Genomic DNA, 19,411 nt, shown 5'->3' with positions numbered 1-19,411 from the left:
TATGACTGGATTCAGAATATTGACACCCAATGTTGTATGTGAAATGAACAAACAGAAATAAACTTAGGCATTGTACAGAAATAACTTAGACCAGCTATCTTGCAAATAGAATAGAACTGCCACATCCTATCATTGTATTACATCTTGCCTTTAACCCCAGAAACTAGTTTGAGTATCAAATAGTACTACCATATCCTAGCACCATATAACATCTTACTCTTAATCCCAGAAAATATCCTAGGACCCCCTGTTAAAACCCAATCCTTAATCCTAAACTGCTCATCCTATTACAGGGCAAGACAAGATGGATATACAATTCTCAAATGTCACTTTGGCTGGCTTGGTTGATATGGGCATCCTAAAGCAATGTAGCAATTGTCTTATGTTCTCAGGCAACTAGTTAATCATAAAGAAAATAATATGGTATGTGAGAGATGTAAATAAACAGCTTCCTTGGAGGCAAAATCTTACATACAATTGAGGTTGAAAGGAATGCCCACACTGTATCCCTCACACATTCTGCTCGTTAAACACACAGATTGTCTTTTGCCAAGGTCTTTAAAAGAAACCTTCCCAAATCACAAAGACCTTCAAAGCCACCTAATGGCACCACTGCTCCTTAGCATTTACTAAAGCACACACCACAGGCAATGCAAAATGTCTCACATAAGACTACACCTAATGGTCCCCCAAGTGCAAAGCCCATAAGGAAAACATATTCTTTACCTAATACTCTTTTCATTGGGGATTCCAACATGCTACACACAGATGTCCCACTCACCAGGTTAGACAAGGAGAAGATAATGGCTAGTTGCCTATCTGGAGCCAGGATCCACAATATCATGCATACACTCAAGTTACTGTACCCCAGGTACCAATATGATTCTGTCTGTACATGACCTGAAACATACATCACTGGACTATATGAAAAAAGACAAAATTGATCTCTCAGAATAAGTGTCACAGATAAGTATGATCCTTGAACTGAGCAGCATTCTACCTTCACCAATAATGATGCTACAGTATGAATGTAAAATTATTGATTTTAATAATTAGCATAGTTTCTGGTGCCACTCCAAGGGGATCCAATATCTGTCAGCATGGCAATACATGGTCAAAAGACAACTTTGCTTTGCCATGGATGGGTTGCATCTATCCTCCAAACTTTTGTATATTGACTAAAACTTTATCCACCCCCCCCACCCCCTTACAGCCTTTTTTGGACAATGCCAAAAAGACAAAACTACCAACATAGTGAAAAAGTCTGGAAGCAACATTAAGGTGCTACCGCCCAATGTTCAGAGCCTAAACAAAAAACTCCACAACCTTTAAGCCCTCCTCGCTCTGGAGAAATTAGACATCTGTGCAGTGACTGAGACTTGGTTTAAAAAGTCTAAGTACTCTGGAAGTGCAAGGGTGTAGTGCATTCCACACATTTAGACCAACAACAGTACAGACTGGGCCAAAGATGGAGGTGGTTCAATCTATGTTAGCTACAAACATACCTCCAGGTTTGTTAAACAGAAAGATTACATAGAGCTTTTCCACATGCACATTACCATAGATAAAGTCTTTCACCCTATTATGGCTAGCTACAGGTCACCATCCATGCTCCTAGAGACTTATGACTCTTATATATAAACCTACTACAGACATTCACTATCCAACCAAACACCCGATTAATGGGTGACTTTAACTACAGACTGTGAAACATACACTGCCTCAAATCTACAGGCACAAGGCTCCTTTGACTTTAACACAAACACCATGGAGTAGATAGTGCACATTCCAACCAGAGTATCAAACATACTGGATGTGGTACTCAAAACATGTGAGAACATTATAATCCCTCTCCCATTTTACATCATCTCATTAGTAATAAGAATATGTGTTATGGATGTTGTGACGTATGACATTTTGTACACTTTGGTAATACAAGACAATGACATGAGTAATGTGGTCATGTGTGTCATCTATGCTAGAGAAATTATCTATATCTCACAAATTTTCATCAGGACACTTATACAATGTACTGTAAACTTTGATCTCATGAGTAATTGTATATACTGTGGCATGAATGTCCTCATGTCATTATCTGTGTGTGCCTTTATTCATTGCATGATATCCTGATGATGTACAACCTAAATGCTACTTGTGATGTTGAAAGAAGATGTGATAAGGATAACTGTGTCATGCTAATGTTATACTAGCTTTGCGCCCTGTTCCTACATATACCCATTAAATGTTTTAATTTGCAATACAGGCTTCTTTTTAGTTTTATTTATTTATTTATTTTTTTATATAATGTCTTTTGCATTTGTACTCTAGCTGCTACTGTGTAAATATAGTTCACTTCCAAAGGAAAACAGTGAAAAGTTTTATTTGAGCTGCCTTCTGAAGGCAAACTGGCCTGGCATCAATGCATGACTGTTAGCACTCTGGATAATAGTGAAGAAAATACACCTGTCTGGTAACTATCTTTGTAGGACAAGGTGTACGTGAATTGAGCTTATAGAAAAAAGAAGACAGCTGATGCAGGTTTTGAATCCAGATAAAAGATACTTTTACAGGAGTCAGAATACCATTTGTCACAACATTCTAATTAAGAATATAATTGTAAATGCACGAGTATCATAGCTATGTATATTGCAACAAATGTATCATTACTGCTTGCTATAGAGGTCCAATATGATATGTGTATAGTATGTCAAACATGACAATGATATATTATGTAGAATGTACATCCATATATATGATGTGCATAATATTTTTGTTATAATTAATGAGTTCTCACATATCATACATATATGTTCATGGCAGTATGTGTTATGAAGTATGTATGTAACCTAACATATAATGTCTTACTCAGGTTATGCAACTCCATACATCTGAGGTGTATTTGCAAATAGAAATACTACCTTTCACATAGAAATGCAGTCCCATGACTAAGTAAAGTCATAGACATTTAGGCATCTCTGAAGTATATTTCTATTCTTTGTTACATTGCTATATCTCCAATTACAGTGTTAAAATAACTTTTCATGTGACACTGACAGTTACTATGTAAAGATTAACACTTTATCATTTATTTTCTCACAGGTTCATTTCCCAGGTGATACTACTTAATCTTACCAGTGTGTAAATCCTAACAGGCCAATATGTCACAAGTTGCACCATTGTTCCTCCAAACAACCATGATTATAACAAACACCCTAAAGCATTTCATTGTTTTACATTAGAACATGTGTCAATGATTTCATCACCATACATGGCCAAATTTCATTGTCATTTTTCACACCTTGTGTTCTTTTTGATGTAATCACTGAAAATGTGTCTGCCAAGCCATTGCTGTGCTTCCAATTGCATAACTACAGCTAACAGAGCTGTGCAACTTTGTGCACAGGCTGTTATATGAGAGATCTGAATTTGGTGCCAGTTCAGACCCATATTTCTAGCTTTACTGCTGCAAATATGTCTGGTGACTGTAGGTCTGGTTTTCCATTTAGAGCACAAAGGTGCATCGTTGTACATCGTTAAATGCATGACAGACATTATGCATACCTTCAAATGTTCCATCGTGTGGAGATCAATCCATCATATAAATTGCCTTCATAGTACTTTGAAACAGTTACTCTAACAGTTGTTAGGCTGCTGGATGTAATGAATTAGAAGTTCCTGTGTAGTGTGTTGAGATAATTCCCCTGTCACTGTAGGGTGATGTTTTGGCTTATTGTCATGGATTTGATTGCAGCTGTATGTCAAGATATCATTTCACATAATTTTAGATTTCTATCATATGTTTAACTGAAAACATCTGTATTTGTCTCCATTTACATTTCACTAACAAAACATTTGTATAGTGCAGCAAGAAAATACTTGCAAAAACATTCCTTCCCCAGCAGGGAGTATTAGTAATCCATCATTATCCTGCTCATGTCTTAATCTTGTTTATACTCTCCTGCCCTTTCTTGCTCACTGTAGCAAACACTTTATTGTACAGAGCATGATAGATTAATAATGAGGAAAAACCTAAAAGTAACACACCACAAAACGGGTCTTAAATGTACTATAAACCAAACTCTTGCTATTTCTCTCTCCATCTCACTTTCTCTCTGCTCATCCTTTCTGCTTCAGTATATTTTTACTGCCCTTCCAAGTGTGTGATTTAAAGTGTGTGAAGTAGGATTTCCTTTGTGGTGTCATGAGATAACGATCAGATGTATAGATTGATTTATGCATACTTTCAAGGTTTCTAATCCAGGCATTTTACTACACTATTTTATGAGTAGCTATGGCCTACACATTGTTTTGAGCCACCATTATCCTTCTTCTGTCTGAATCTACTTGGTCCCTACCTCCCTTACCCCCTGTCTATGTATCTTCCCCCTTCTGTGTCATTAGACTTTTCCTCTGCATTTGTTGCACTGTCTGGTTTTGCACCTGTAACTTACGATATATAGAAGTGCACAGCTTATAGCAAAATCTTGCATGTTTTTGCCTTTGGCCAGATTAGTTTGTTGCCCTTCATGCTACTTGTGCTTAGTCTCACTGCACCATGTACAGTCAGGCTAATCTTCTCTTAAAGAGATTTAAAAGTTGAATGTACAGCACATATGATATTTCAGTTGCAAACATTGTTAGCAAGCATGCTGCCTAAATATTCTTTCCTTCTTGGCAAATGTGTAAATCATGAGACACCTTAGCATACCACATCTCTGTTCTGCACTGGATCATTTGTTATACTGCTGGCTGTAATGTATACCTAATGTAATGTTAGAATTGTCATTACTGTGGTGAAGCCTGATGGTTACTTTATCTCTTGCCTTATTGTTTTGTTTTGTGACTGTCCCATAAAACCAGTAAAATTAAGGTTCTGAATTAACATTTCCTGTGTTGTCTGTTGACATAATTTATATGTGTTTGATATTCTTGTGTCATAATGTCAAGGGTTTGAATCCAGAAGTATGTGAAAGCCATATTTAACGTTTAACTTACATTACTATTATGTGTGTAAGCATTGCCTACATATCTTAATAGCTCACCTTCATCCTGCTTATATCTCAGTCATGGTTATACTTTCAACCCCTGCTTTCTCCATATTGTAAACACATGATTGTATAAAGCATGACAGATTACTTATCAGAACAAACATGGCATTAACAAATCCCTGGGATGCTAAAAATGACCCAGAAAAAAATATATAACATTCTTTGAGTATCTCTATCACTGTCTCGATTTTTCCACTTCTTTATAATTAGAGGCAACATGGGATATATCCAAATTACCCTTTAAGGATATCAGGTGTTTCAACTAAATGGCAATTCTGAATGCCAAAGGCTTTTTCTTTTAATTTTATTTTTAAGTCTATTTATGGACAATTTCAGGCAAATAAAGCCAAACCCCTCTAGCTGTGGACATGCATGTTTCTGCTTTCTTATGGCATCATCAACACAGCATAAGAGGAATGTTTGACTTTTGGAAACACAATGGTTGTTGTACCCAACTGATATCCATAAACATTAGGGTGTTTACAAAATATCCCAACTAACACACTAAAACAATGAGTAAAAAGGTCACACAGGGAAACCAATTGGTTAAAAAACACAAAAGGAAAAGTCTAGCAAAGCTAAACTTTCCACTGTGTGATACTTTAAACCTCTTGTATCAGAGGCAACATGAGCTTTGCTAAATTTTTCGTTTTGTATTTTTTAACCAGTTGGTTTTCCTGTGTGACTTTTTTACTCATTGTTTTAGTTTGTTAGTTGGGATATTTTACATCCCTGGAAATCCCAGGCCAATAAACGTTCTGCATAATATATCTCTTGGTATGCTTTATGCACATATGGCCTGCAAAGGGAATGTCATGGGCTATGGTTAGAAGTGCCAGAAAGTAGGCTCTGGGCACTACCAACAGCTATATTACCTCACCTTCAAGCTCCCCCTCAGGTGTCCACTCTCTATACAGTAACCCTTTGTTCCAGTATACAGATTCCCCTTTTCCTTGAGAATCAGGTGCCTCCCTAGCTACATCCCTCAAGCCTTGTAATGTAGGGTGTGAGAGCTGAGCCTGTCTCAGGAGTCTCTTTGTAACCCTCCTCAGCTCCCCTTCCACAGGACTTCTGGTCTCTTCTGACAGCGGTGCATCACTGTCAGTCTGGGTACTCACCTCTGCCCTTGGAGTCACTCTGTCCAAGGGATCATCATTACCCACCAGCAGCTCTGGTTCACCTTCAGTCTCACTGCTACAGGGTAGCTCTCTCCCTGAAGTAGCCATATTACCACTCCTGGTTTCTGGGATCCAGTCTGTCTGGGTCTTCCCCAGGCTACCAGACCAACATGCCTGTCTCCAAGCCTGACTGCGTGTCACTCCATGCACACAAAGTACTGCATTATCAAAATCATTCCCTATCTAGACATCTGCAGGGCTATCCTCAAATACACCTACTTGCTTGCTTCCTTTTCCACCCTCCCAGTCAAGGTGAACCCTGGCCAAAGATATTTGGAATGGGATCCCTCCTATGACTGGAGTGGACTGCACAAGCAAGTACTGCTCCTCTTTAACCACTGCTAGCTTCACAATGGTTATATCAGAGGCTGTGTCTCTCTTGGCAGTGACCTGTATTCCCTCTGCCAGTAGTTTGGTACCCCTGTTGTATCCAGATAACTTACCACTGGCATTCTGTTATTCTCACTTGCTGGCTCCCCCATCTTTTGTTCCTCACTTTGTCTCCATGGATGTCGATATGCTACATGGCCCCACTGGTTACATTTAGAACATTTAATCATTGATCTTGGCAGTGTAGCTGAACTAGTGACTTCTTCTGTTACTGGCAAACTCTGCTGAGACAGTTTAGACTAACCACCATGGGTTCCTTTATATCCATGTGCAGCACTGGGCATCCCTTTCTTGTGAAGTGATGTCCTGCTTTCTAGGTATAGGTCTCCCTTTTTCCCCAACTCAATTGCAGAGTAGCTTTCCCTGTCTGCCAACCAGATTCTCATGTCCTCAGGCAAAGTGCTAAGGGTTTGTTACTTCATCAAAAGGTCTGCCAGCTTTTCAAAAGTGGTGGCCTGACACCAACTCACCCACCTATGAAAATACGTGCTTAGTTCAGCAATATAATAACATACACTTCCATCTGCCTTGAGTCTACGCTCACAAAACTTTTTCTGTAAGCTTCAGGTGTTAACTTAAAACAGTGTAATAAGCAGTGCTTAACTTGATCATAATGTAAACAATCAGTATCAGACAATTTAGAAACAATAGTAAAGCTTTACCATGGAGAAAGGGAGTGAGAAAATGTACCCAGAGCCCTCAGTCAACATTATACTGTTTGCATACTCTTTCAGATAGATGAATAAAACCATCAAAAATTATAATCTGTTTGGTACTGAGAAAAAAGTTTACTGACCTTTATTGCTTCTGGGGTATGGTTACTCCTTTCCCCATTACCTACATGACCCTGGAGAAGAGTCAGCATTCCTTTTGATATTGCCTCTGCCTCTCATTTTCTTTGGCTCCCCAGCATTACAGTCTCTCTGCTGATTCCACTTCAACCTCCAAATGCTGAAATCTCTCTGCTGATTCTAATTCCAAATGTTTGACCTCCAGTTTGAGTCTCTATAACTCCAGACAGATTTTTAAGTCCTCTGAGGAAAAGTCGAACTGTCCTTTTTCTGAGAGCTGTACATCCCCAATGCCAGTCTGGTTGTCTTCCTGGCAGCTGTGGTTAAGGCTGCAATCATTTCTCCTTTCGTCAGGTTGGCATGCCCCAGTTCTTTGCCTTGGCACATCTGGAACCAACTGGTTCCTTGTCAGCTTGCCATAATCATCTGCTGACATCTTTGCCTGCTCTTGCTGACTATCTAAGCTAACAAAAAATAAATAAATAAAACTATTGTGATATGAAGCTGTGAAATTCTACTTTGTGGCTGCTTGAGAGTACAAACACCTTCTTTAATGACTGCTGCTTACAGGCTACAGGGATTCAATATCCACACTACTGTTCAACAATAAGTGAGTGTGTGATAATCCCACCCCTGCCACCAATTAAACATGTGAAGCCCACCACTGGTACCAATATGTGATGGGCACCAATATGTGTCATCCCCATGCTATGCTAGGCTAGTAATCAAAGAGCCTGAATCCTCACCACTGACATTGGAGAGGGACATGCACTTGGAATACAGATGGATACACTCAACATTTCCAGATGTAGATGTCACTATATCAAGAACAATCTCCCTTAAAAGCACACAGGGAACACACTCAGCCCAGTGTCTGGATGTCTTTATATCTGTCACCCTCCAGATCCCCAATAAGACTCCCCACTGGTACAGCTGTATGTTTAGGCCCTCACCAAGTGTCCAAGCAAGTCCTCCAGCATCCTCTCTGTAAACCCAGTGCTTCATGTCTCTGCCCCAAGTAGATGGCACACACACACACACTGAGAGATTTTATTTTCACACACACACCGGGGAAAGGCTGGCATAGGTTTACCTGATGTGCCCCCTTCTGCCTAGAGTATAAGGTAGTTGTCACTGCCACCAGACACTTCACAATCAGCTATTCTAAGGCCCTTATCAAAGTATGTCCAATTATACTGTGCAATATTAATACTAATACAAATGGTTGTAGTTCACCAAGATGGCTATGCCTTCTTGGGTGGGCCACACAATGTCACCAAATACATATAAGTAATCTTAAAGGTTAGATACTCTCTACAGGAACCAGCCACAATAAAAGTAATAAATATATTTAATAATAAATAATAAAAGTACATGAAAATACCGAATATATATATATATATATATATATATATATATATATATATATATACACACATATATATATTCATAGTAAACCACCAAGTTCAAATCACAGAAAATATTGAAAACAACGTTGTAGGACAGACTCAAACAAATAAAGAAAAACAATATTGAAACTAAGCTTCACTATATTCCTGACTGAATCTAAGATAATTATACTGTTCCCTAATAACTTACTTGGCCAAGGCAAGATGAAATACACAAGCAGTCTTTCTAGTCAGGCTTCCCAGACAGAATACTTCTGAGATTACTCCCTGTAAAATATAATATACAATATGACTTGCAAAATGACCTCATCTGGTCACCCAAATCTAGGTCCCCACAGTACTTCCTTTTCAAGCTTGAGACAGGACTTTAGCAGACTGCTACAATACACCTTTAGTGCATTTATGGTAATGGCTATGATCCAGAAACATTTACAACACTTCCCCCCTTCTTTACAAAAGCTAACAAAAAATGTCTGCTCCTGGAACTACTGCCTTTGGGCCTACTCAGCACTGTGGGGTACCATTCTATGATTTACCAGCTCATTTACATTTCCCTTATTTTACTTAAAATAAGCCAGCTTTTTAATCATTGCTGTGCCAATGTCCTCTATTAAAACATATACATTTAATTCAGATACCATAATATATGAGCACTTTTTTCATTTCAGCAGGGTGCCCTGTTGATATATTTTAACACAATTAACACAAACAGAGCTCACAAATACATTTTCAGCACAAGTATCTGTGCAAATCAGCTTGATATGCAAATGCCATATAATTATTTACAAAATTCCAGCTAGCTGTGCTGGCACAAATCATAAATCCACTGCCCTACTTCTCCCTGGCATGGGTGACAGTACCTTCTATTGTCACAATGCTATATAGACGTTATCAGAAAAGTATGTCATTACATGGGACAAGCATGGTGCTGTTATGCTGGCCTGTCCAGACACATGCATTTATCCCAGAAACTGTGAGGCACAGTAACTGATTGTCTGAACAGTGAAGTTTTACGACTTCCAAATGTTCATTTTCAGATTGATAAAGTCAGACTTCTCTTGCTGTGCATGCAGTTCATACTGTGTTCTCTAGATTCTGTAAATAGTTAGGCAGAAGTTTCAGTTGTGTGTGTGTGTGTGTGTGTGTGTGTGTGTGTGTGTGTGTGTGTGTGAGTGTGTGGTTCCAGTGACAGGTAAGTAAGGACTAAACAACAGATATGCTCTGTCTACTTCCACTCAGTAGAAGAAATTAACTTTGGATGCAACCCCCTTTGCACATTATTCCACTTTTAACATGAACATCCACTCTGCAATACAATGACAAGGTCATCCTATTAAGAGCACACTCTCTGTCCCAATAAGTTTTAGGCTTTTCCTGGGGCACTTGCTAATACTGTGTTCTCTAGATAGTGTAACTAGACAGCTAGGAGGTTCACTTCTCAGAGTGCTGAAATTGAGTGTGTTGCTACGATATCAGGTACATATAGCTTCCTGTTAGGGAAGATTTAAATGTGGGAGAGGAAGACCCCATCCCCTTATCCCATTTCTACCACAAACACCTTCTCTGCATCACATTGATAATGTCATCATGTCAACAGTGCACTCTCTACCCTTACAAGTCAGACTTCTCCTGTGGTGCTTGCAGGTAATTCTGTGCTGTATTAATTATGTAACTAGATAGGTAGGGGGTTTGAATCCAACATTACTTAACTAATGTGATTGTGTATACTGGCATGTACAAGTGTGTCCGTGACAATACCCCTTATGTAAACTTCCACTTAGGATACATATCTTCACTGGCAAAGGGTTACCTATAAATTTGTATTACTCTAAAGGAACACCCAATCTGGAAACATAATGGTTACATTGAAGTTGGGATCGGTATAATGGTTAAGGTACTTACCTTACAGAAAACGGGTACAGGGTTTAATTCTTATTAAGGGAAATTGGCTAGGATTAAAATGGTTCTCAAGGTCTTCTAGCCTAGTACACACCTGTGTTTATTGTACGGATTGGGAGTTGGCATAATACTTAAGGTGTTTACCTCACCGAAACAAAATACAGGGTATGATTCTCACCTTTGGAAGGAATATTGGTTAGCCTTAAAATGGCCCACAAGTACAGCAAGCCAAGTACTTGCCTATGAACGTAAGAACCTATGAACATGCTATCGAAAATGTGTTTGGGTATGATGTTGTGTGAGAGATAGACCTATAGCAACAATGATTTAAAGAAATTACAGGTACAGATATCCCTTGCAGCAATAACATGATGTCACTGCTTCAAAGACCCATATATCTCAGAGTTTTAGCAATACACTACACTGTGGTGCATTCATTCTTCACAATATCATGTTGCTTCAGTCATCACGTAGCCAGTTGTTCGAACCCCACACTGATTGAATGTAAGCCTTGCATGTCCTAATGCTGTTATACATGAATGACATCTACAACTGTTATAATGAGTACAATTACAGTGGAAGAAACCTCCTCCATCCTTTTTATCTCATACAAATTGTTTGCAGCACAATCATATGATGCAATAACTTCACACAGGCCAAGTCTCACGGCTTTGTTAAGACTTCTACTGTGGTACACATGATTCATACTTATGTTGTTAGTCAGTGGACTTACATACCATGCAATTCAAATCCAGCAAATGGCAACCGTATATGAATGTACCGAGATTACAGAAACAACACTGCATGATGTTGTTATTCTCAGTTTTTACTTTGGAGAAAGACATATAAACTGATTTTGTAATTTCCTACCATTGAAATAGCTGTTTTGTGAATGTTGTGGTGTGACTGCTCGTGCAGCACATGTATTCAGAAAAAATGTGTAAAGCATCTCTACACAGACAGATTGTGGCTCATTTCTGGCATGATGTTGTTGTACAAAACAAGAGGAACAGCTTCTTGGCTGAGAAACATTGATATTGCACTATTCTCAACTATGGGCACATTAACATAGTTACCTCCATGTCATCATTCTGACAAAATCATACTGTACAAATTATTGTCAAATGTCCTTTATTATCTCACACATTAATTTAATTTATTTGTGACAAGATCTAGTGCTGTGATGTATTTGATACACAGTCAATACTTAACTCTATAGAATGTTTAGTACGATATGCAAGTATTTGAATCAGGTAACATCTGTCTGTCTGTATGTCTCTCAGATAACTGTGTCAGACAAGAGTGGCTTGGGCAAAGGAAATATTTATTGCATGGTCAGAGGCCAACATTTTTAAGCCATCAGCCTCCATGGTAGGGATCCACACCCATTACAATAGGGTAATCTCTACTAGAACAGCAGAGTGGCACAGCGGAAGCATGCTGGACCCATAACACAGAGGTCGACAGATCAAAACCATCCTCTGTTACGGAAAGAGTAGACAGGTTTTAACACTAGTCAGGTTTTATCACCTCTCTGTGGAATGGGGATATAGCTCAGTGGAAAAGCATTTGACTGCAGATCAAGTGGTTCCCAGTTCAAATCCTGGTGCCCCTGCACATAGGGAGGTGCTGTAAGCCCTTGAAGTGTGTTTATCATAAAACACACAGTATGCTTATTTCTGTGGCATCATTGGTTGATACACATCTTTCTGATCTATGTCCTAGTATGTGTTCGAGTCTGGCAAGATGCAAATCTTGCCTATGTCATTGATTGTTTACAGCCATTACCTAATTTCCAAATAAGAATGAACTGCATTGCATGCCTTCCTCCAAACATTTAAGAATTAATGTAATTGATTTCTTCACACTACAGCTTTATAAAACATGATGACCTACATAACATTTCTTACTGTATGGCATTATGCAAGATGATCATAAAGTACAATTGGGCTTGTGTTAGGATTCTTTTGTGTGTGTATATGTTGTTTACATGTTGTTATGGTAGTGTTGACTGTAATTTCTTGTAGGTATGCCTTATATAATCATGTAGTTGATGTGATCCATTTATGATTTTAGACCTGGAACTACTGCAGTGTTATCAGATCTGTGTTGTCATTTATCACATGTGTAGTCTGAGTGTTATTATATTACTGTTCAGGATGCACATGAATATTACTGTGTAGGAAGCACATGAATGTAAAACACATGCTTGTCTATGCCCGAGTGGCTTCATTGAAATGTGTTTGAGTTGATGCTATGAGTAGGGTTACGGCACATGCAATATGTTTTTGTGTAAAGTAGGTAGAAGAAGGAAACAGTGACAGATGGTCTGTTGGGCTGAATGTGTTTTGGAGACATTTTGTGTGTGAAATTGCACAGTTTGTGCAAATTGACAACTTAACCTTCTGTCTGATTTCACTTCTTGCATTGTGAAGCATCCTTTGCAGTCACTGCATGGATATGTGCCCCACTCAAGGTGGTTCGACTTCAATGTTTCATGAAAGATTTGAGTATTAAAGCTGGTGGTGGTCAGTAAAGAGGGTATTTAGGGGTCCCAGCTAGAATTTTGAGAAATGTTAAAAGAAACGAGGAGCATGGGAGAAATGTCTTACAAACTAAATATGAATGTTCACATTCCAGCAACTTCAGTGAACAAAGCTACTCAAATCTACTGTCTCTCCATTGCAAACTAATCATTCCCCCTGCAACAAAGTCTGCGCTGGCTTGAATAAGTCAACTAACATCCATAATGCCACACCAACCTTAAAATGCGCTCATCAGCAATGTATGTTATTATCCCTCACCAAGAAAAGAGCTGTATACTGCTAATTTAAATTGCTTGTCTGTAGAAACAGCTATTGGTGTGCACACCAGCTGGGAGTTAGCAATAATCTGCTCCCCATCACCACCCTCCTTATATTAGTCACTATAGCCTCTTTTGTAGTATTACTTCTTGAAAAGCTTACTAAATACCACAGAAAGGTGCTACTTTAAACTGGAGTTTGTACACTGACCCGTGGTCTGTAGAATTAACAGATGTTTTTTTTTTTTTTTTTAGTAAAAGAGAACAGGCAGCTGCTCTGTATATCAGTCACCTGGTTTTGCCTGGTTTCTGCCCGCTCCATTCTGCCCCACTTCACTCGGACTCACTCCATTCCCTAACCTTACCCCCAAATCCCCATACCCCACTACTCATACATTTATACTCATATAAGCTCCACCCTTTCTTCTGTTAACCAATCACATCTTCATCCAAATTTACCCTTATACCTATCACCACAAAAACAGTCATCCTATAATACACAATCCCGATCCCAAGACTATATACACCAAAGTACATTCTTACTCCACCCCTTATACTCCACACATTAAGCAACTCACACCAAACTACTTCTCAAACATGCACAACTACTACAAAATAATACACTTAGCCACAATAACCTCTGTGTTAATAATACTTACACACGGTACATCAATTCCACGGCTTATACCAAAAATAGTTACTCCACTGATACATTTACTTCCAACTACCAAAGATACCATAACAACTTTGAAAATATCTCCCTTCAATTATTTCTATACAGCTTACATTATTACTCTGTCCCTGAACTCCCAGACTCTGCTCATAGCTAGCTCCACCTCATACCTCTTACAACTACAGTACCTCCCCAAAAAAACTAAATAATATATACACCTATCTAATCTTGCTTCTGTCACAATGAGGTAACATCAGCCCTAACCCTGGTCCCACTACTAATCAAGCCAATAGAACATCTCCTAAAAAACTAAACTTTAAGACCCTTAACATCAGAAACCTAGGCAACAAAATATCCCACCTTCATGTTTGGATAGATCAGTACAAACCTGATATACTAGCCCTTACTGAAACCTAACATACTTGACTCTGAACTCCTACCTCCCAACTACAACATGCTCAGGTTATACAGAACCCATAAAAAAGGTGGAGGCAAGACATTGCTCTAGCCTGAATATCTTAATATCACATCATACACAAATGGCACTCCTACTTTTCCCACAGCAAAATTACTCATATCCTTCCTAAACCTTAATAAAACAAAGCAAATTTGCATAATTGTATTCTACATCCTCCAGGTCAAAATACTCCCGTTCTAGAAGACATCCTGTCCTGGGCCACCCAAATGATTCAACATGAAACTATAATTTTAGGAGCCATAAACATAGACTGGCAAACTGTCACATCCCAACTACCCACAAACATCAACCTATATGGCTTTTCACAACTTATCTTCTGTCCTGCTAGGTACAACAAACACTACACTCAACAGTCTACCTTAGACTGGATCCTGGTATCATACCCTTCTAACTTTATCACTGCTCGTATCCATCCAAACTCCCTAAGTGACCATCTACCTACTTTTGCCATTCAAGCTAACACTCACCCGCTAAAAATACACACCCTAAAATATGTTTGTAAACTTACTAATTTCTCTAAAGACAAGCTTAACAATCTACTTTGCAAAATAAACTGGTCACCAATAAAGGAACTGCCATTAGATGAGGCAATACACTACTTTAACAATTTTTTCCTAAAATTACTAGACACCTTAGCTCCAGTTTGTACTAAAAGAATCAAAAGCAGTCCTGTCCCCTGGTTACCTATGGAATGTAAAAACATAATGATAAAAAGGGATGGAGTCTGGGGTCTATGGAAGCCAAGTAAAAAATGAACAAGATCTAATTCATTTCAAGCAACTATGCAAACAAGCAAAAAAAAAACAGGTCACCAAAAATAAGCAATTTATACTATACTCACCTACAGAGCAAACATAAAACCAATCCAAATAAATTCTGGTCTGCAATAATAACCCTACTTCACCCTGAAACTAAAAAGACTGCAGGATTTCACTCAATGCCCCTCCTTCTCAAATTGCAGAAGACTTTAACATCCACTTCATAAAATCTATAGCTGATTTGATCACTAAAACCCCCAACACCCGCCCTTCGTCCTCTCTAAATATACCCCTAAACACATTCCTTCATCTGGAACAGACACTCCACACCTTCATGGCCCTAAACCTCCTTCTGAGAACCAAGCCACTTTTTCTCTGCAATCAATACCTACAAGCCTCATAAAAAGATTACTACACAAAATCAAACTCTGCGCTACCTCTGCTGACATCCTCCCCCCTGCATGCCAACTCCATAGCATACCCAGTCAGCATCTTAATCAATCGATCTATATATGAATCTACAGATCCAGTATCTGGAAAAAGTCCCATATCATCCCCCATTCACAAAGGACGTACAAACTTTCACCCCAAAGCCATACTCCCTCCAATCTCTAAAATACTGGAAAAATGTATTCACCTTCAACTGCTGAAACACTTACAGCATAACAACCTCCTTACAAACACACATGGTTTTCATCCTGACTACAGCACATCAACAGCCATCCTAGCCTCCACTGAATCTGTAAACAGAGCTACAGGCACAGGTTGATATGTGTCTGCTCTAGTTCTTGACCTCTCAAAGGCATTCAACACCGTGCCCCACTCATTTACTCTTGAACAGACTCTCTGAATTAGGACTTACTCCTCCCACACTAAAATGTCTCTACAGTTTCTTACACACTTGAAAACAAGCAGTAAAATGGTCAAATGTTATCTCCCTCATTCTACTAAATCCCATCAGAGTCCCACAAGGATCCATCTTAGGACCCCTACTTTTCAATATATTCACTAACAACCTATGTACTATCTTTACTAGTGAAACACTTATACAATATAAAGACAATTCCAAAATAATCTGCACTCCTCCCACACTACCCCAGCTTCTCTCTGATATACAACTATTTTTTTCTGCTGTTAAATCCTGGTGCACTGACTGCCAGCTATTCCTTAACCTGAAAAAAGTAAGCTGCTTCTTTTTCAGCCAAAATACTGCACTACTGATCTAAACTATTTTAAAATAAATTCTCTGATGACAACACCACTGTTAAAATAATCTACCACACCAAGCTGCTAGGTGTTGTTATAGATGACCACCTATGATTTGATCTCCATGTTTAACAAAACATAAAGAAAACCCATCAGAAACTTGGCGCACTCTACAGAAACAAACAGCCCCTAAACTCTAACCAAAATTACCCTCACCAAAACTTTCCTTCTACCCTCCCTTCTTTATGGCACATCTATACTTATCAACATACAGAACTTCTCTAGATCCAAAATGGAACAGTGCTATAATAAAATAGCCAAGTTTGCCACCAACTCAAAAACAAGAACACACCACCATATATCACTAAACAAATTAAACTGGCTAGAATTCCCCAACCAACTACTATATGTCCAACTACTAACACTCCACAACATGGTGTAAAACCCCCTAGCTTGTCCAGCTGTAAATAACTTCATCAAACCTTACAATGCAAACAGAATGCTTAGGTCTACAGATAAAGAGCTTCTCACTATCTCCAAACCCGCTAAGACAGCTGGACAAAGACCTATATTCTCACTATGTTGCAAGTTGCAAAAGTATGGAATTCACTCCCATAACCTATAAGAACTATTACTAACCTACCTGCCTTAAAACTTTACTAAAACAACACATGAACAATTCTTGGTTGTGCCAGGCTAATCTGTTCCTCCAGACCATGCTAAGCTCTCCTTCACTCTCTCTCTCTCTCTCTCTCTCTCTCTCCATGTCTCCTACTATCCCTCCCTCCCTCCCACAAACCCTCTCCTTCTCCTACCCAAGTAAGTGCTTCTCCCTCATCACTATCCCTAGCCTAACTGCCTCCACATTTAACACTGTACCTATAACATGCATTTCTTGTAATATATGTGTCTTTTGTTTATAAAGATGTCTAGTCTTCTACCTTATCACAAAATATCTATTACTTGTATTTATTGTAATAGTGTGTTTTTCTATTTATAAAGTTTGTACATTTCAGTCTGTAACTGAAGCTTTTCTCCCCAGGCGTCTGCTGAAAATAGGTTATTTCTGACCTAGTCAGACTCTCCCAGTAAACAAAGGTCAAATAAAATAAAAATAAATGAATAAATGTGTCAAGGAAATATAACGTCTATCTATAGCTGACCAAATGACAACAAATGGTAAAATATGTCTCTTTCTGATGTGCAGGACACATTTCTTCTTGTTTATAGAGAACACAGCACTACTGTCAGTTATCACAGATACATTCTCTGAGCATACATATCATATTCAAAAACTGCACTTTATATGAATAGTCCCTAATGTATCCATTGCCACAACTGTCATCTCAACTTAGCATTTTATCAACATTAATATCACATTTACTCCTCTTTCTTACAGTGTTGCAGTGTATCCCTCTTATTACCATTGTTAAGCTGTCCGTGTTTAGTTATGTACATGGATAAAGATTTGGGAACAGAATTAACTATTATTACATCAATATGTAAGCATTTTTGTTTAACTCACTCAATCCTAAAATGCCTTTTTTTAACTAAGTGACTTACCAGCTAATAATAGGCAGTATTGGAAAGGGTAAAGGGTTATTAATAAAATGACTCTAAGATTGATAGTCTAGGATCTCCTGCAGTAAAGAAATTAATCTTTGTTAGACAATTATTACTCATATTTTCATAACTGAGTGATCTACATTTTATTGAGGTGTATGGTATGAAACACTGATGTGAGAGACAGGACAATTTACTGAAAATACTGGGTTATAGCACACCATACTGAAAATATTGCTAGTTGGTTATTAGTAATTATGAAAATAAACAATATTTACATACGTACTTAACACTTCCAAATCCAGGTGACTTACAAATTGTTGCATGACATTAGTTAAACCTTAAATGTTGTTGAAGAAAACTGACTCTAATATTTGCACTGTAAGTTGCACATCTTGAGAGATAGCCAGTATTATTTTTAGTGTTAATTATACAATTAAGCATATGTTTTCATATTTCTGTAAGTGTCTCAGAAATGTAGGAATTTCTTGTTGTAATGTGAAAGGTTATGTCTGATTAACAAAAATGTTCTAACATTATATGTTTAGGATGTATATTGTTCAAGATATGAAAATTTGCAAAAGTTAAAAAAAAATCTAATTTGGAGTTTGTGTGCATTATAATATGTTGCATTATTTATGGAAAAGACAGTGAATATACTGATTATTATCAGTATAAAGAATATTCCTTATCTAAGTACCAGGCTAATAGCTCTTGTGAGTCATTTTAAACCTTGCTGATTTCACTTCAAACCTGAAAATCAAACCCTGCACCTTGTGTTTGTAAGGCAACCACCTTAACCATTACAGCATTCTTACAGATAACATTCCTGTTTGTACAGTTTTAATAGTTTTTATTGTTCACAAAATATTTACATTTTTATCTCATGTTTTTTAAGTTTATTTTTCAGAAAATGCTCTGGAATGCAAAATATGTGTAGGCTGCTAGAGGCGTGACCTTCTGCACCACATAGGTGTTAATGAGTTAAAATGTTTCTATGTGACATAATCACATTTGATGACATTAACTCAGTCCATTTTCTCTATTTACCTTCCCCTCCTACTTATGTCTGCACTATTAACATTGTATTCTGTGTGCATTCTATCTATTTACTGTCCCCTGCATCTCACTTCTTATAATCAACTTGCCCTTACTTTATATAAGCTGTCCGCACATGCTTGCACAATAGTTTTGCCTACAGGCAAACAATTTTGT

This window comes from Protopterus annectens, chromosome 1.part1, assembly GCF_019279795.1.
Source record: "Protopterus annectens isolate FY-2018-M chromosome 1.part1, PAN1.0, whole genome shotgun sequence".
NCBI classification, from domain to species: Eukaryota; Metazoa; Chordata; order Ceratodontiformes; family Protopteridae; genus Protopterus; species Protopterus annectens.
This window is presented reverse-complemented; position numbering follows the sequence as displayed.